At 32.1% G+C, this 21,191-nt stretch overlaps 1 long non-coding RNA gene across 3 annotated transcripts in view; it reads right to left on the reverse strand.

Annotated features, from left to right (window-relative positions):
* The window catches only part of LOC120883074, a 28,933-nt gene that overhangs the window by 4,811 nt on the left and 2,931 nt on the right, over positions 1 to 21,191 (reverse strand). For all 3 annotated transcript variants that reach the window (XR_005725653.1, XR_005725655.1, XR_005725654.1), the window contains 2 exons: positions 17,746 to 17,836; positions 10,512 to 10,578 (listed from right to left, as the gene is read on the reverse strand). This is a non-coding gene — a long non-coding RNA (uncharacterized LOC120883074). The remainder of the gene's footprint in view (positions 1 to 10,511; positions 10,579 to 17,745; positions 17,837 to 21,191) is intronic.

Here is a 21,191-nt window from a genome sequence, read left to right on the forward strand (position 1 = left end):
GCTCAAGGTCTGCCAACTTCTTTTACTCCAGTTTTCTAATCACTAAAATGTCTATGCTAAAGCCATACTACATCTATTCTGAATGGGTGATATGGACTTGAAATGTGCCCCTCCCTAATCATATCTAATTGTATATACAAAGCATAACCGTCACATATTTCACATTTTTTGTGAGTCTTTTCCCATTAAAAGTATATGTAGCTAATTTCTTCTTTCTGGCCTGCACATGGCTTATGAGATCTTAGTTCAGGGAGTGAACGCGGGGCCTCAGCAGTGAGAGCAGAGTCCTAACCCCTAGACTGCCAGGGAATTCCCCTAAAACTATGTATTTGAAACTAAGCCAGGTGTGCCAAACTTGAAAAATGTAGTGTGAATACTGCAAAATGTAAAGTTTTACAAACCTTTTAAAAAACTTCAGTTAGAATGTCTTCACTTATTATTTTTAAAAATTGCTTTTAAATATAAATTCTACCATTTTACTTCTGTGGCATTAAGTACATTCACTTTGTTGTGCAACTATCACACCATCCATCTCCAGAACCTTTTCATCCAGAACCAACTGAAACTGTACCCACTGAACACTGCTCACTTCTCTAATACCTCAGCCCCTGGAAAATACACTCTGCTTTTTGTCTCTCTGAATTTGCCTATTGTAGGTACTCTGTATAAAAGGAATCATACAGTATTTGTCCTTTAGTGTCTGACTTACTTAACAAGGTTCATCCATATTGCATATATTAGACTTTATATCCTTCTTATGGCTGAGTAGATTCAATTGGGTAAATGCTACAGTTTATTTATCCACTAATCTGGGAAACAGATGGGGAATCAGTGGCAACAGTGTTAGACTTTATTTTGGGGGGCTCCAAAATCACTTCAGATGGTGACTGCAGCCATGAAATTAAAACACGCTTACTCCTTGGAAGGAAAGTTATGACCAACCTAGATAGCATATTAAAAAGCAGAGACATTACTTTGCCAACAAAGGTCCATCTAGTCAAAGCTATGGTTTTTCCAGTGGTCATGTATGGATGTGAGAGTTGGACTATAAAGAAAGCTGAGCGCTGAAGAACTGATGCTTTTGAACTGTGGTATTGGAGAAGACTCTTGAGAGTCCCTTGGACTGCAAGGAGATCCAACCAGTCCATTCTAAAGGAGATCAGTCCTGGGTGTTCTTTGGAAGGACTGATGCTAAAGCTGAAAAACTCTAGTACTTTGGCCACCTCATACGAAGAGGTGACTCTCTGGAAAAGACTCTGATGCTGGGAGGGATTGGGGGCAGGAGGAGAAGGGGATGACAGAGGATGAGATGGCTGGATGGCATCACTGACTCGATGGACGTAAGTCTGAGTGAACCCCAAGAGTTGGTGATGGACAGGGAGGCCTGGCGTGCTGCAATTCTTGGGTCGCAAAGAGTAGGACACGACTGAGCAACTGAACTGAACTGAATCTATGGATATTTGCTTTGTTTGATCTTCTGGTTAATGCGATAAATGTTGCTATGAACATGGTATATAAATATCTATTTGAGCTCAATTCTGTTGGGTATATACCCCATTATATATTACTGGATCATATAGCAATTCTTATTTTTTAAGGACCTGCCATACTGTCTTCCATAGTGCTGTACCATTTTACACTTCCATCAGCTCTGTACAAAAGTTCCAACTTCTCTACATCTTTGCCAACACATATCACGTCTCTTCAAGTCTCTTGCTCATTTTTTAACTGAGGTTTTTGTTTTTCTTTTTGGTTGCAGAAGCTCTTGATATATTCTGGATATTTAACCCTTATCAGACACATGACTTGCAATTATTTTCTATTTTGTCAGTTGCCTTTTCACTCTATAGACAGTTATCTTTTAACACACAGAAGTTCTAAATTTTGATCAAAGTCCAATTTAGCTTTTGCACGAGGCCTGTGTTTTTGGTGTCACATCCAAGAAATACATATCCAATGTCATGAAGCTTTCCCTCATTTTCTTCTAAGAGTTTTATTGTTTTAGTTCTAACATTTAGTCTTTGATACATTTTAAGTTAATTTTTGTATATGGTGTGAGGTATTTAATTTTTATTTAGGGTATCCATTTTGCCAAAACCGTTTGTTGAAAAGACTGCCCTTTTCCCATTTAGAGGTCTCAGCACATTTGTTGAAAATCATATATGTACAAGGGGTCTGGGGCTCCTAGTTTACTTTTAGGGGTTTCTCTAGTTTATTCCAACTGGTCTATATGTCTGACTTTATAGCAGTACCATACTGCTTGGTTACCATAGCTTTATATTAAGTTTTGAAATCAGGAACTCTGGGAGTGTCAACATTGTTCTTTTTTCCCAAGATTCTTTTGGCTATTCCCCTTTTGCAAAGAATGTCATTGAGATTTTGATACACGTGGCACTGAATCTGTAGATCACTTTGGGTAGTATTTCATCTTAACAAAATTAAGACTCCCAATATATGAACATGGGATATCTTTTATTTGTATTTCTTTAATTTCTTTTAGCAATGTTATATAGTTCACAGTACACAAGTCTTTCATCACTGGAGTTAATTTTATTCCTAAGCATTTTATTCTTTTTGATGTTACTGTAAATGAAACTGTTTTCTTAATTTCCTTTCTGGATTGATTATTCATTGATAGTGCATAGCAATGCAACTGATTTTTTAATGCTGATTTTGCTTATTACAACAGGTTTGTGTGTGTGTGTGTTATGATCAAGGTTTTTCTACATGTATCATGTCATCTGTGAACAGAAATAATTTTACTTTCTAAATTCTATATACCTAAAATTGGTTCACAGCTATCTGGTAATCTTGGTCCTTTGGTTCTTCTAGAAAAACATCAGACAGGTGTCTCGTCCCTCCCTTCAAACCTCCAACATCTCCCTTTCATCCTCACTTTCATTCAGAAAACAGAAACTATCAGAAGAGAATTTCTGCCAATTTCCACCACAGCAATACATATATATGTGCCTGTGCCCATGTAACTCTTTCTTCTTTGTATTATGGATGAACAATCACTGTTCATATGACCAATCCTGCCCCTTTCAATATTTTATCCTCTGTTGATAACTTAAAGATATTCCTGTAGCACTCTCCCTTACATCTTTAATTTTTTTCTCTATTGGATCATTCCTATCAGCAAACCAACTTTGCAATTTCTCTCAATTTCACCTCTTAAAATTACTACTTTTCTGTGAAAATACTGCAGTTTTGTCACTGATGTTTTAATAAACACAAAGATCTTTTCCTATCTATTTTTAATTCTGAGATAATTAAAAACCACAGCTTTCTATTCAAAAGCCTGAAAAACTTAAAATATTAGAAAACCTTTCCACATGCCAGAAAAATATGGAAATCCTTTATTTAAACATATTAACGAAGTTAAAGATCCCAGTGAAGCAATTCCAGCAAGGGAAGGTACATGTCTCTTTACTTGTGTTCAACATCAACAATAATCTCTTAGGCTGCTAAGCGCTGATTTTTTCCTTTCCATTTATAATAATTGCTGCCTACTTTTGAGTGCCAAAGTAAGTTTTTTATTATGCCTTCAAGAAAGGGTTAAATTCAAAATTTCTTTGACTCTATAGACAGTGTCTATTGTTACATGTTAGGGACATTCAGATGCTAATACATGTCATGGAAATATTTATACTACTTTGTTGTTTATATATATCCTTTATGTGTTACTAAAATACTTTAGATTTTTCTAATAGTTCTACTTTTAATCTGGCATTAACACAATTTATAATAGTAATTACTTCAAGTATGCTTCAAACTATGCATATAAACTTCTAAGGAGCTGGTGATACATAGTCCCTGGGTCACAGACTGACTCTCCTGCTCAGGACAGTGGAATACTACACAGGTGGTATGATATATAGATTATACCTGGAGAAAATAAAATTCACAGAAAACAGATTAAAAATTTTGCTTTTCTTGTTTTTTTTTTGGATACAAATGCTTAAAAACAACGATTTTATTAACTAGATAAGATACATTTAAAATTCAGTGTTGAGAACAGGTTTGAAATGAATCAATATTTAGATATAATCCAGAAAGCTTGTTTTATAATCCAAAGAAAACTCAGTTTAAGTGAATATAAAGTTGTACTGTTGCCACCTTTTTCCGATGAAGAAATTAATGATTACCTAGAAACTGTGCGTGAAGTGGATTTCAATCTAAATAATTTATTCCAAAAAAGTCAGGAGATATATGTATTTATACAAGAACTATATATATATATGTATACATATATACATATAGTGCATGTACGCTAAGTTGCTTCAGTCATGTCTGACTCTTTGCAACCCTATGGACTGTAGCCCTGCAGGCTCCTCTGTCCATGGAATTCTCCAGACAAGAATCCTGGGGTGGGTTTCCATGCTCCCCTCCAGATCTTCCTGACCCAGGGATTGGACTTGTGTCTCTTATGTCTCCTGCACTGGCAGTCAGGTTCTTTACCACTAGCACTATCTGGGAAGCCCCATATATATAGTATTTTTAAAATGTTATCATTTTATCATTATCCTAACAATAGTATCCTTATATACAAAATTAAATCACTTAGTTTAAATAGTTTTAAATTTTTGATTGACTTCTCTCTACTCCCTAGATATGCATTATAAATATACCATGTCAGCCAAAAAATGCAATATAAAAGGTTCGATGAGAACACAAATAAATATGCTGTTTATCTTAACTTTCTTTCATTACTCTATTGCATTCAAATTTATGAATACTTACTCATTACTATTCTTTTTTTATCCTCTGTCAATCCATTCAGTTGTTCAATGAAACTAACTGGCTCTTTCTTTGAGATTATAGTTCATCAATTTCTTTGCCATTCATAATTTCATACCTTAAAATCAGGTCTAGGTACAAAATATCTACAACTGTATTTCAGCCTGACTTCCTGTCTTTAGTTAGCTAACAAACTTCTTAAAACTCATACATTCAAGAGTGTATCTGTGGTTTCCCAAGTGGAGTGTGTACTCTTCTGCCTAGTGTCAATGTATAACCAGGCCCTCTCCAGTGTTTCCTATTTTTCGCCAATGAAAACACTCCACAATTTAAGTTAAAACATCTCTTTTAAGAGCCGTGACAACCAAATGCCTTACATGGATCTTTTTGAAATAACCAGAAATTTTAACAGGAGCTAGGTATCATTATAGTAAGAGGTTATTAATAATTTTGTTAGTGTGTTCTAAGTATGGTGCCTATATACTTAGGAGAAAGGGGTCCCTATAAATAGAGAAGCGTACGAACTATTTGAGTAGACAAAAGACCGATCAAGCCTGATGCTACTGTGGTCACCAGTTGGGTAGAAAGTGGAAAAAACACAATTACTCATCATTTGAGTAGTGACTATCCTCTCCCACTATGTGAAGGCTCCGGGGAGAACTGAGACGCTTGTAATAAAGTATTTTCCAATTCTTTCCCCCGCTAAGGAGAATATTCCTACCTGCCCTTAGAATCTTCATCAAACCTACTAATGGAGGCTAAAATTAAACCCCCTTCCATTTATTCCTACTTTTAAGGACAACTTAAGTCTATCTTCTCTAGTGGATTCTTACTTCAGCCTCTCTGAAGAACTGAATTATCCATTTATAATAAGTTTTGAATCCAGACAATTATTCCCAGAACTGAATACTGTGCTGAGCAGATAATTGGTTTCATTATTTCATACTTATCCTCCTTGCAAATTAAGACTAGCTAAGTGGCAATGCTTGCTGGTACAAACCATGCCATTCCTCCACTCCTATATCCCAGTCCACTGGAAACATCATAGAGCCTACATCTTCACCAAGCAGTTACGAAAGGAACTCTGATGACTAAACTTAGAACCAAAAAAATTCTAAAAAATTCAGGAAACAGAACCATTCAGTTCTTGTCCTTTAATCTTTACACAATAGTTCTCAGTTCCAAGTCTGGTTGTTTGTATTCTGGCCTGCAGGCTCTTAAGTATCTCTACTGGCTTTTGAGGTATCAACTTTTCATTCTTACGATCTTCTAAGAAAAAAAGTCATTTTGAAAGGTGAGGTAAAATAAATGTCTTGCTTAAGTCAATCTGAAAATGAATCTGAGTAAATGGGAATATACATAACTTAAATTAGCTTTCTTTTAATATTAGATAACAGACAAGAATTTCAAAAGAACAAAAATTATGCATTTTAACATAAGTTAATGATCCCCCCCACCTCTTTGTAAGTGATATGCAACTCTAATTTTGTTTCCAATAATATTTTTGCTTAGATACCTTTACTTTCTATCTGACACTGCTCTAAATTCAATTCATATAGTTTTTACATAAAGCATTACTGTATTTAACAAAGATATTAAAAAGTGCTAAACATGTCTCCTAAACTCTTAAATCATCCTGCAGTAGAAGTCACTGGTCAATTTCTGCATTTCTAACTTTATCAATGAAATGAGCAGTAGGAGTAATTTACTGAGGCAGCAACTAAATAAAACAGTCAATTTGGAGCCAGAAGACCCAAGATGGAATTCTGGCTCTGTCCCTTATGAGTCAAGATCTTGGATAAAATATTTCAGTACACAAAGCCTCAGTTTCCTCTTTGTAAAACAGACCTATTAATGGCTACTTCATGAACCTGGTGTTAAGGCTGTAAAATCTTATAAACTTTTATGAGCACATCGAGAAGTGAACAAGTATTCAACAAAAACCTGCTGAATCCAAATTTACAGTAGGATTTGAAACACACTTCTGGCAGACTTAGGGATTCAGTGGCCTATGATTCAACATGAACCAACAGTACTGATGACAAAGAGAAAGTGGAATCAGGATACATTACTGTAAGTATCTTATTCATAAGACACATACTGTATTTTGTACCTCAAACCACACTGAGTATACTGGGTTCAGTTCTATATACAGTAGTTTAAAAGAAATACTGTCAAAATGTGGCAGATCCAAAGTGAAATATTCAAGATACTAATGATCTAGAATTCATATTGCGAGAACCAGTGTAAGGACGTGGGAATGTTTAGCTCAAAATACAAAAACTATTTTTAGAAGACAAATCAGGGCCCAAAATTAAGTTATATGCTAAACTGAAACCTGCTCCCTTACAAGACTTACTTTCTATTACCACAGAGTTATTACAGATATAAATACAATTTATAACACTAAGGAAGAAGTCTATTTATTACGGTTCTAATTCTAATATTCTGAGGGCTAAAATAAGATAAATACAGGTCAATTTTAAAAACTGACTTATAAAAAAATTCACTGCATTTTACTAACCTGTCTTATTAAGGATTTGGAGGACAAACTGCCAATTTTAAGTTCTGACTATAGGGCACCAAATTCCAGAGGCATAAGAAACAGCTTGTAGAACCAAATTAAGGAAAATAAAACTGAAAGCAATTTTAATAAACTTATCGGAAGTAACAGGAAGAGTACAACTGCCAGTCTAGGCAAAAAGTCAGGTGTGATTGCAGACAACTGGATATATGATTATGTCAATCTGCATTCAATTTATTCCTATTTTTACAGTGAGGTAATTTTGTAGCCTCAGATTTCAGACAAATAGGCAAATGGTAAAACTGCAGAGAACAGTTTGGGATGTTACGTACTATATTTATGCTTAGAACTTGAAATACCTATTATACTAATATTTTAGCTATTATACTAATAGAGTTCATTAGATTTGTATACTTATTTCCTACTTAAATCAAGGCTTGTGCTACTAAATTCTGCCTTGCCTTCATTTCCTAAGAAAACATCCAAAGTCAGTTCATAAATAGTACGTTTTCTATTATTCTTCTTTGAGTCATCCATCTTGAGCTGAGAAGTTGTTCAGGGTGGGAGAACAATGAATTTACTCCCTTTCTATAGTTTTGGCGTAAAAATTCAAATTTTAGCTATAATTCTAGTGAGATTAAAAAACACAGCATTGCCTTAATCATTAAAGCTCAAATTTAACCCATTCTTTTAAACATATATATGTTAAATAAACAAAATTTGAGAACAGGAACACCTGGTATTGGTTAAGCATTGTCTGCTTCTCAAAAAGTTATTTGAACAATGACTGGAAAATGGCTGTTACATATTATGAACTCTCTCTGTTCACAAATTATAAAACAATATATATAGCTTTAAAAGTTTAGATTTGATGTTTACTAAATATCAGTTGATGATATTATTAAGTCTGCAAATGTTTCTTCACAACCAAATGCTGACAGTACCTAGCACCCTATAACATTTTCTGCTTCAGATTATAATATCCTTTACTAATCCAAGTGCCAAAGAGCAATTTGCTTTTTTTCCTCTTTTGGCACACATCTCCCAGAAATATTCACATTGCAAAATTATTCAAGATAATTAAAATTTCCTCATGAGTGGTATTTGTTGTTGTTTAGTTGCTAAGTTGTGTCCGACTCTTTTGTGACCCCATGGACTGTAGTCTGCCAGGCTACTCTGTCCACGGGATTTCTTCAGGCAAGATTATTGGAGTGGGTTGCCATTTCCTACTCCAGGAGATCTTCCTATTTTACGAAGTCAAGGTCAAAATTTTTTGTGGTAAAGAGACAGAAGCAATAATATTAACTGCTGACAATGAACCTGAAGATGCTATTTTATTTTGCACTAAATGATGTATTATTTTAAATTCACAAAACAGAAATATGTAAAAATCAAAAACGTAGCTCAAGAAAGGAAAAAAGAAGTGTGACTATTTCTGAATATTTTATGTTAAGCAACAGAAGTTTAAGAGTTTAAAATTGAAAACCAAACTTGAAAAATATTTAATCTCTACTCAACTTGTAGAAATGAATCCAAAGCACTATCATTTTTTACAGTATCAAACATATGAAACAAAAATATTCCATAACTTCTGGAACATCTATGTTCCACAAGTAAATAGTTAAAAAAATATCTTAAGGAAACAATGGCATTAAAATAAACACGAGAGAGAGAAGGAATACACACACAACCATGAAGAATCAATGACCACTGTCACTATGGGCCTATTTTTCTGGGTATAGTTTAATTGGAAACATCACTATTTTAGTATCTAAGACTAAAAGGAACTCCAGGCATATTACCTAAAGGAGACAAGAGAAAGCATTCCAACCATGAAATATAGCAAATGACCTGTGTTTTAAAAGAGGCTGGAGAGTATCCAAGAAAGGCTGCTTGCTTAGAAATTTATAAAACAGATGAAATGAGCTTAAGAATGTGACATCATCAGTACTTACAAATCTACTGGAAATTAAATGCTATCTATTTCCTTTTAAAAAGTGTACTGCCCTCCAGTCTACAGTAAGAGTGCAATACCAATTGAAAAGATTTCTTTTTCTAAGAGTTAAGTTGAAGAAAAAGCTGAGCTGGCTTCCAAGGGACCAATTATGAAACCCAAGCCCGGATTATATAGGATTCTTTGGGGATTTGCAAAGGTTTCCATTCTAGTTTTCCAGAAACAAAAATATAAAAGGAAAAAATTAGAAAAAGAAGTGATCTATGGCATTTGGCTACTACTCTTCAAACTGGCTTATTATAATATTTTCAATATTTAATTCATTCCTACCCTAAAAACTAATTACTGAGTTCAATGGCTGATCTATGATAATAAAGTCACTGCCTGACACATACACATTATTTACTGGGTCCTTAATGCAATGGTATGAGGTGATGTAAGAGAAGAATCTGAAGCACTAGTTTTCATTTAAATAGGGCCATCCCTCAATATCAAGAACAAAAACAGGAGCACTTGAATTTTTTGTTTACAAATGTAAAATTAACTGAAGGAATACATGATAACTAACCTTTTTGGTAGCTGATTTCAGTGTCTCAAATTTAAGGAAATAAGTATATTGGGCATTTATCATAACCTTGTTTTTGACAGTTTTTCTAGGGATATGATATTAATTTTAGCTAATCTATTAGAATTATTCCCTTAGCATTTGTAACTTTCTCAAAAGTAAAATGAATCAAGGTAAAAATGTTTCTTATTCTAAGAAGGAGGTGTGCATGTGTATATATAAAAGGAAGGAAAAGGGATTGCCTTCCTGTTTTTCCCACCCCTTGAAGTTTAACAGCTAAATTTTAAGCTCGTCACAAGAAGTCAGAAGTATAATCTAGTGAAATATAGGATAAATGAAAAAAACTATCAGGTGGAGAGGACATTCCAATTTCTAAAACCACAAAATAACTGTTAGTAAACCTGAATAATGATGACAATAAGTAGACTACTACTTATTTGTAAGTTCCTTTGAAGGAAAAGGGTTTAAAATTATGATTCTCGGATATAGAGATGAGAGGGCTGAGCTGTAAAATCCTTTCCAAGACAGAAAACTTAACCAAGACAATGGCATTATTTGTGCTCTAAAATGGAGAAAGTTAATATTAAACTTCAACATGTTGGGGGCCAGAAAAGTTAGAAAGTTGTCATTCTAGGATAGTAGGAAAAAATTCAGAAATAAACCAAAGCATAATGCCAAATAGTAACTTTTTTATAGCAATGATAGGAGGGCTATCAGTTAATACTTACTAGGTAAGAACTGCAGGGCTAAGTAGGGGGCTTGTTATACTATGGTCTTCATTTTATTGTTAATAACCTAGAAAAAAAAAAAAACAAGAAAGCCTCAAAAAACTTTGATCACATTATATAAGGTAGAAAATTTTCAGCAAGTTGACAATCATCGTTTTTCAGTCCTTATGTAGCACAGGACAAACACAGATCAGAAATACCTAGCAGCATTTATATATTAATATTTCATTTCAGAGTATTATCACTAATTTTTAAAATTCATTTCTCTATTATTATTACCCTCTTGAAGTTTAAAAGTTGAATTTGTAAGTGTAACTAAAACTCATACTTTAATGTCTAACTTGGAACACACTGAGGCTTCTGGAGGACATCATATAATTGCAGATATTTTAAGATAAATTCAGTACCATAGCTCCACACTTAACAATCTCTTTTTCTCACACACATACACATGAAAAGTACAAATCCATATATTACCCAAGTCCAAGAATTCTACTGTAATACACTATAAATACTAAGCTTAAGTTGAAGCCTAAGATGTATGAAGAAATTTCTGAAAACAGTATGCTATGATCTATGGTCAAAACCAAAGAAAACACAGTCATGAAATTGCTTGAATTAAAGAGTAAATGAAAGAGTAGTGATAAAAAAAGAGAAATTGTTTCCATGGTTGTCCTTTACTTTATAAGAGTAGGAAGATTAAATGCCAGCAGGCAAAGAAAGGAAACAGTAGCGCTCATCTTTAAAAATAAAAGAATTTTAAAATATCCTAGCAGCTTAAGTTAGTTAGAATATTTGATTTCTGTGGGCCATGGTTATATGTTGTAGTTTATACACCAACTAACTTAAACACTTACAAGACACAGAATACAATAAACCCAAATCCATGTTCTTAATGGAGTATTTCAACTGTACATCTTACTATAGAGTTATCTTCACCAAACATGACTGTACATTTTAAAAACTTATTTGAAAAAATAAGTATTTCAAATCCACAGAAAAGTCAGCAGAATAGTAAAATGAATCCCCACATCCCACCCCTGGCCTTCCAATGAAGCTGTATTGAATTCTAATGTTTGGTCATGCTTACTTTCCTTTTATTTTTTTTAATAAAAGACTTTACATATAGCTGAGTCTCTTTTGTACCATACCTTGGATCCCATTCCCTCTCTAAGACATAATCATAATCCTGAATTTGGTATTTAATTCCTATGCATCCTTTTACACTATTATTACAAATTCAAGTATTAGAAGACATTCATCTGTGATGATCCGCATGGCTCTCATTTTAATAGCTGGATAACAAACATTTTTCATCACATGACTATGTCACAATTTGCCATTCTCTGTTGCTTAACATTTACATTGCTTTCAATTTTTTTCTATTAAAAGTAAAAATAAATAAGCCTTTACTACAAATGTCTGAGTTTATATAAAACATGTAGGAATGGAAGTGTTGAGCTAAAGCCTATGTATATTTTCATCCTTTAGCAGGGTGTTGCCAAATGCTCCCACAAGCAGCATATGAAAGGTTCCCTCTCTGAATTTTCTCCAATACATATTTAGAAGTACATTTAAGATAAATAGCTACTATCTAAATGGAAATTTTAAAAATTCAAGTGATCAATTCCTTCTGTTTTCATCAAGTACAGGTTAAATAGAAGTGTACTAAATATACCAACAAACAAACTTAAAATTTGGCCCAAGGTACTCGAAAAAAAATAAAGTTTTCATGATATGAAAGAAAAATCTAACAATGGAAGAAATACCAAGACTTCATTTAGAACTACTGTGTAAGAAATGATAAGATTCATAATTAGTTTCTGAGCTGGGGGGGTGGGGGTGGGGGTGGGGTGGGGTGGGGTGGGGGAAAGGCAGATAATGTAAATGGTTCACTGGTGTGAAGAATCCTCCCCTAAATAATTTTGGGCAGTGTTCTCACATGTGATACTTCTAGAAACAAAACAAAGAAAAACCCCGACAAAACATCTCACTTAGCACTTGAAAAAAACACAGATTCCTAAATCCAGCTCCACAGATTGTTCAGCACATCTGGAAAAATGCTTTATTCTAGGTTATTCTGGTATAGGTGGTCCACAGACACTTTACACAGTAATTAGTAGTAATAACAAGATGTTTCCAATATAAAGCATTATGTAACTCACTTTTTTGGTTAAGGATAGGTAACAGTAATTAATATGTTATCTGTTAAATTACATCAACATATTAATGAAACATTGTAGTATTAGGGGAAAAAAACAAAAATCAATCAACCAACCAAACAAAAAGATACCCCATGATTATCTCTTCAAAAGAATGAATGCTATGCAAATGTTAGACTTTAAGAACTGGGGCACTAGGCTTATATGCTAAAAACTTCATTTATAAGTTTTCCAAGAATGTTACAAGTGAAATCTGAACTTTAATAGATATCCAATATTCACTTCCCTTTAGCTACAACCTACTGGAATTTGGAAACAAAAGAGAAAAATATATAGACAGCATTTAGATTATGCACATTTGCAAATTCAAATAATTAAAAGTAAAAATGACTCTTCTATACTACTTGAAATTACAGTCTTATTTCCAAAAGATTGAGAATAATCTGAACTTTCCAAATACTAATTTCAGCTATAAGACATTATTTTACTAATACTGAAAAGATTTATGGGCTTCCACCTGTAGCCCACTTTGTCTGTATACACAATGCCCAAGCAGTACAGTGTGTTGTTCTTTTTAGTTATAGTGAAAATAAGAAAAAATTGGCCTTGTTTAGACTGGGCTATAAAATATAGGCATTATGGGCTTAGAATATGGTCCCAAAGTGAAATAAACACTCCTATGACACCACAGTCAACTTTCCTTTCCTCAGTGTATTACCTAACTTGGGTTATCAATAACCATTAATAATTTATTCTAGCCTACCAGCTTAAAAGTGAAAAGCATGAAACATACCATAAATACTTTCAGAATCAAGACAGTTTTCCATTCAAACACATGTAATTAACTGAATAAAAATAAAATAAAACCAGAGTAAACAGTAAAATACAATGTCTTGAGAACTATAAGCCTCTAACTGTTCTCTTTAAGCTGTTTTGGGAAGAAAATACCTTTTTGTCAAAGAATGTATTCATTTTACTATATATGGGTTACACTGATAGTTGGGCCCTTCCTACCTGGTCTGTTAAAGCTGGTGGGTGCAGGCTCCACTGGCCACCATTATTACATACTGATGCTATTCTGTACAACAGCTGACAAGCAGCAGCAATCTCTCAGTCCCTGCTCCAAACTGTAAAGAGCAAGAACAAGGGCTGTTGGTGATACTTGCTCATTCACTGTTGCTGCTACTGAAGCAGCAAGCTGAGAAAAGTACAATGCAACTTAGCACACAGAAGGAAAAACTGGTTCAGCTCAACCTATCTAGCAGGTCTGCTTGTATCACTACATACTAATATCAGTAAGAAGGAATTTTTTCTTTAAAAAGTGGGATGGAGAGAGAATTAGACAAAATTGGTGTTTTGATTAGAAAGGGAACCTGTAATGTATCTACATGTATCATTAATTTTTTTCCTTAATGACACTTCAGTTCCTAGTTTAGATTTAACTGCTCACTTATCAAAATTCTCAGAAGAGTTTGAACAAGGTTCAGGGTGAATTCATAAAGAATATCTCCCCTACCCGTTCTTCTAGAATATAAGAGAGTATCTAAACTTTAATCAAGAGATGAAATTATGCTTATAAAGAGCTCCAGTCTCCCAGGTTCCACATATCTACCTAATCAGCATCATATGTTTGACATCAGATACTATTAGCAAGTAAGATTTTACCCCAAAAGTTTTTACAAAAACTCCAACTATTAAAAACACTTTCTACATGTAATTAACCTCCTTTGAAAGCTAAAAACTTAGTAAGTACATAATATCAATTGATGACTAACAGAAATATTTGTTCTGTCAAATTATCTTTAAACTTAAATGTAATTCTATTTATGGACTCATAATTTTAAATTTAAAAGAAACTTTTATTCTTTAACATCTTAAGTATTTCTGATTCTGAAAAATACTTAAGTCAGAAAACTTAGGACATCTCTATATTTTTTAAATGCAAGAATTGGCTGGTAAGTTTAAATAGCTAGTCAAGAAGGCTAGGTGTGAGATTATAAGATAAAGTAATAGTTACAATTTGGATACTTTGTTAAAAACCTCAATGTTAATTTTTATCAAAATAGAAAAAGTAATTTTTCCACTTAGCAGCAGCTCAATAACAACATTAATAAAAATGTAAAAAAATTCTGAGGCTCACAGGATAACAAACTTATTAAATATATTTGTTTAGTATGAAAGCTTTCAATAAAAAAGAATAACAGCATATATTAATGATTTTTTAAAATTAAGACATTTAGAAACAGTAATAAATTTAAAAAACTATTACCCAATCAGTCTTAGTAACTACATTTGAATCAGGCTGCATTTTTCTCTTCCAAGTGACTCTAACCATGAAAATAGGAAAGTAAAACTAAGCCAAATCACATATGTTAATATAAAAAGTGGTTTGTGGAGCTGAGAACTGAAATTTTACTTCAAAATGCTATTAAATTAAAAAAAAATTAAGTCCAGACATTAATTAAATACTGCTTTTTGAAAATACTCATCAGAAAATACAATTCTGATGCATTAGGTCTATATAAAGAAAACAAACAGATTCAGGATCTATTTGCTAGTCAAAAAAGAAAACATAAGATACACACACATAGAAAAACTACTTCAAATAAACATTAAAAATTCTTTCCTTAAGAAATTGTATCTATTCTTTAATGAATCCTTGGCAACATGGTAGACCTCAAAGAAAATGGTTACAGCTGACAAACTTTTTAAAATATAAAGTTGTCCTTATATACCAGTATTATACATCAGTAACAAATAATGAATAATTTCAAGTCCCTTCATATGCAGATACGTTAAACTGCCTCTATTCTAGTTTATCCAAATATTCTTTTCCCCCAAGGATAACTCTTTCAATAAAATTAGAACACTGACAGTATAACTGTATTTTATGAAAAGCTAAGAATTTTCCTGAAAATAAACGTTATTTAATCCTGAAAATGCATTTAACCAAAAATATAAATATTTCACAAATAAGACAAATCTATCACTGAAAAAATATAACATGATAAATCCTTTTCATCATATCTTGTTATAAAGAACTGCATGTTAAGGCTTAGTTAGATAACCAGGCTTGTAAATTTAAAACAGCCAAAATTCTTACAAAATGTCCTTTCGGGGTAGTTAAGGGATAGCCAATCACATGCAGCAGTAAAAGCCCTTATTAACCTGTCTCCTAAAATAACACACACTACTAATTATGTTAAAGTTTCTTACTCTGAAGAACTGACCAAATAAAACGGTTAATATCTGCACAATTCTTTTAGATATTCTTAACTAAGCTAAAAATTTGGAAGTTTATAAGCTGTATAGATGGGACAGTTTTCTAATTCTAAATACTTGTATCCAAACAGTAAGTTTTGACAATTTCAGAGATCACAAATCATAAATTCTCTAAATTAGAAATAACTGTGTGGATTTACATCTTTTTCACAATATAAACTCAAAAGCTGTCTCTCTTCCCCCGTTTAAGGCTGTGTATAAAGATATATGGATTGAAAGTGATAAGCTGAACTTGGATTTTTTCCCCCCTTAGATAATTATATTTTTTCACTTTTCCCCAGAAATTGTATTTTTTACTTTTCATTTTAATATTCTCTCACCTAGAATGGTTAAGTTAAAGGGGAAAAAACTGTAGTCATTTTCATTCTATCCAAATTAAGCTGCTTTAAAAAAAAATAACACTCTCAAAGTTATAAAGACTTTCTGCATCTTGTATTTATCTCAGACAACCACTTTACAGTACAATGACACCAATATCTGAACTTCACTTTTATATCAAACTGATTTCTATCAAATTTTAACATTTTACTTAAAGATAACTGTTAACAGATTCACATTCCTGGATTATCAAATGAAACAAATATCTGATTTTTTATTTTGGTATGTATCTCAATGTTCAAACATTTTAAAACACACATCTGATAATATACTTAAAACATTTTTTTAAAAACACTTTTTAAAGATAAAAACAGTTCTAGGACCATATGATAAATACACTTCACTCTTAAGACTAAATTACACTTTTCTTATGAAAACAAACCTTTGTAATTTCCTATATCTTAAATACATAAAGTAAGCATTTTTTAGGTGAAAAAATTCAAAGAAAAAATTAGTGTGTTTTTTTTTTTTTAGTAAACCTCACTTTATTTAGCAAATAGTTTTAAAAATCATTATGGCTAATAATTTTCATGTAATACTTTACTACTCAAAAATTAACCAAAGAATACACTGTAACACTGTTCAATGAGTTATCATTACACCAGATTACAATTCAGAAGATAGCCAAAATTTTATTAGCTAAGTATCTGAAAATTTCAATTAAAACTATAAAATAAATCTTCTTTCAAAGTAAATAAACATGCTAGAAAAGTATAAATCATTTTATCTGTGATAAAGTATTTTGGAGGTAAAGACAACAAGTCACTTGAAGTTTTGGAATCCTACAGTTTATTTTTAAACAGTTTGCAACTTTTGATATGAACAATTTAAGTATTTTACTCAGAATCCTATGAGTAAGAGGCTAGTTTCTGCTTAGGAAACTGGGTTTTTCAGTTTCAACCAAATTGCCACTTTTGGTTAGGACAGTACTTGGAATACTTCAAATCTCTTAAAATATTCTCATTATCTGATTTTGCAGCCTCCATCTACTACTATACCTGTCAAAGAGCAAAGCAAAGCACCAAATTCCATTTGATTTAAATCTACTGTTTTATAATATGAAAAATCCACTATTTAAGTCTTTTACATATAATAATATAATAATAACCTTAAGATGAAAAAAGAAAAATTATATATACATTCATTTTTAGAATAAGTAAATTCACTTGGAGTTGGACCAAAGACCAAATGATAAGAACATTAATTATATATATATATATATATAAAAAAAACCCCCTGAAGTTCTAATAAATCAAGAGAACTCAACTGTGGCCACTTCACTGGATGATTTCTATTTATTAATAAATCTTTATTGATTTTAGCTTAGCAAAAAGTTCTAGCTTTACAAACTGTCTAGCTCAATCATATTGCAAAGATATAAAATTGTATGCTTTTAAAATTCATTAGTATACCTTAATCTCCTATTATGTTCCAATGCATTATATGTTCAATCAAAGAAGTTAGCTTGTTCTCCAAAACTGGCTCTCTCCTAAAGGTCAAAACCTGCAATAAAAATGTCATGTATTATAGCATGAAGACACTCAACAGATTTCCGCCTCCTGCAGTTTCACAGTTGATCCCTGAACACAGAGGTAAGATCTTCAAAACAACCCCAATTTCGCCTATGTTCAAAGAAACCCTAACTTGAAAATAACATTTTAAAAATAGAAATATCTTGATTAAAAACACCTGTGATATGCTTTATCATCCGAAGCCTCTTCAAACAAATCAGATTAATATGTTTCTGCTTTCATTTCTCTCTAGGGCATTCATTTTGAAAGCAGTGTAGATGAGTGTATTTATGTAGGTAGTTGTGAGAGGACTGGTCAAGAAGACTCCATAAAGAAAACAGAAATACAATTTGTCTATGCTTCTTAAACTCATAAAATCCACACAGTTTAAAAAGTTTTCAAGGGATAGAGACAAATTTTTAACTACTTTTCTTCCCAAATTATGTTTTAATGACAGAAATTACCACTATTTTTAACTTTAGTCTTTTGTCAAGCCTGAGTGAATAACACTGCTATTTCCAAATTTTTTAAAATGTTACAATCTAACAGAAGAAAATTTAGAATTTACTTTTAAGACAAATTAAAATATTTGTAAGTAATAAATGGATGAAGGCTGAGCTACTGTTTTAATGTGTCCAAGTAGAGGTGGTGTAACTATATGTATGAAAGGGTGTTTTCATTTGTTTTACCTGAATCTTAATAACTTAGTGATGATCAACTGTATAAAAATATTAGTTAATTACCAAAGGCTTATAATACATATATGCGAACCACAACGCTGAGTTTTCCATTTTTATTTAAAATAAAACAATCCTTTATTCCTCTGCAGCCAAATATCTGATTAATGACAAAAAACACACATATATAACTCACAAACACTAATCCTGAAACCATGACATTTAAAAATACTAGAATAATTTCTACATAGTCTTCCTCAAAAGATACAGTTTTCTATATGTGAGTATATAGAAAATGAAGCTATCTTAATTTAAAAAAATCACAGGATAATAGAAGCCAATATGTATTCCATGCCAAATGTTAAGATCTTAAATAGTAGGGAAAGAAAAAAAAAATACTAAAGTACAAAGAGGTTCAGACAGAAGACAAATATTAAACCAAATGTTTATGATAAAAAAGATGTTAAAAAATCTTGAAATACTAAAATTCAAATCTATTACAAAACACAGCTTTTTACACTTTGAACCTACGACAAGTCTTTCCAGTACAAAGACTCTAGTGAAATGGGACAGGATTAAACAAAAGTGTATTTAATGTCTCAGAATTTGATAAAAAAATACTGACTAAAATTCACATATCTTTTTAGGATCAATTCTAATACTTTAAACATCCTTCTAAAAGAAAGATGCTTTAAAGTATCTTTAATACAGGCAAAGAAAAAAAAAAGGCAAGAGAAAATCATTTCCCAACCAGAAAGCAGTATTCTTAGGAAGGTTCCAGAGTCATTTGTTCATGCAATTAATAAGAAAAATCCACAAACACATATTAGGAATGTGATACTCTACAACTGATTTACTTCTGTTAATATTAATAATGATTTTAAAGTTCTAGTACTGTCACTTGTAAAAAATGCAAAAGTGGCTTAATCTCATTTTGACACTTATTTGAAAGAAAAGTGGTAGTTTATTACTGATTTCCTTTGGTCTTAAGGGATTTGGGGCTACCAAATCTCAGAAAGTCATAGTCTGAATTCTAACTACATGCCAAAATTGTCGCCTGGCACATAGTGTTTCTAAGTTTGCTGAATTAAAACAAAGTAAAACTACATGTATAGTAATACTCTGACAATTCTTTCTAAGATGGTGTTTTCTAGTTATAATCAGACCAATAATCTGTTTCTTCTAAAAAAGGGTTAAAGAGAAAACAGTGACGATTACTCAAGCTTCATTTAACAGAAGGAAAAAAAAAAAGGACAGTCAATTTTAGGCCAGTATTTTAGAATAAGACAAATTTTTTATAGAATATAATTTCAAAATCATGTGTAAGTTTATACTGATATTTTTAACTGGAGAAAGCTTATGTATCATGTAGAAGAAATATCTAATATAGTCACTGGGCATTCTTTTTGTAAACCAAATCAACTGACCAGTATTTCTGATTGAAGTTATTTTGTGACATTCTGAACAGTTACTACATATCGCTTTACATAGAGATAAAAATATGTGTTTCCACAAAACCAAAAACAAACAAAAATGCAGTACACAAAGCATGATGAAAGAAGGGCTCCAGAATATGAAAGCTATTTTGAAATTTTCATCCTTAGCTCTAGATGAACGTTAAAAGTGATTATTAATTTGATTAGGAAAAAAGCTGTGTTACACACAAACACCTGAGGCTACATTTTGTAAATGTAGAACTAAGACAACTTATCAGCATTAACACAAAGTCTAAAACTGGACTTTTATAAAACAGAATGAAAGGCAAACAAATGAAGATCAATGCTACCAGGAAGACTGATACCTTGCCTTCTCTAGTTCCCTCTGCCCCCAAACACGCAAACATAGCTTTAAAAAGAGCTGAGTTACAGTATCAACACCTTTCCCCACCATTATTTTCCTGTGGTAGTGTAAGACTTTTTTAGTCCTTACAGTAAAAAATAAATTAGAACTGTCCATTTTTGCAGAGAAATATAGTGAATATACTTAATATACATCTGTTGGAACTCATATCTACATGCCCACAAGCCTAAAGCCAAAATCTTCCTCTTACTAACACCACGTAAATGGGAAAATATTGTGAATGCTGTGGATTTTATTTAGGTGCTAGTGTGTTCTCAAGCTTCAGTGTAATATTTACAATAAAGGAATCTCTTCACTTCAATATGGCTTACTAAATATAACAATCCCACACCTATCACCTCCTAAAAGAAACAAAAAACTCCATAAACCAAAACATTAAAAAAGTATGGTTAAATTTAACCAGCCTGGTGGAATTTATAAAGTCTTTCCCCATCCCACCCTCAAAACTCTACAAGTCACATAATAATTTGAATGAAAATTAAAGCTCAAAACCTAAAATAGCAAAACCTACTGACTCTGGTATTTTAGGTAAAATTACATTAAAAATAGAAATAGAGTTTCATACAATTTCATTAAAGCAAATTTTAGAGAGGATAATTAGCATCTCTTATGAAATTTTCAAAAGATGATTCAAAATAAAACAGCTCTGAAAAAAGTAATGAACATAGGTTGTGTCGTTCTAATCCCTGTTTTGAAGGCAATATAAAATAGTATGATTTATAAACTCAGCTATTCCACTTATTAACATAAATTATATTTATAGACCTACAGAGATTCATAAAAAAAGTCCTATGATCTTTTCATCTGAAT

Source organism: Oryx dammah, unplaced genomic scaffold (genome assembly GCF_014754425.2).
Source record: "Oryx dammah isolate SB20612 unplaced genomic scaffold, SCBI_Odam_1.1 HiC_scaffold_24, whole genome shotgun sequence".
Taxonomy (NCBI): Eukaryota; Metazoa; Chordata; class Mammalia; order Artiodactyla; family Bovidae; genus Oryx; species Oryx dammah.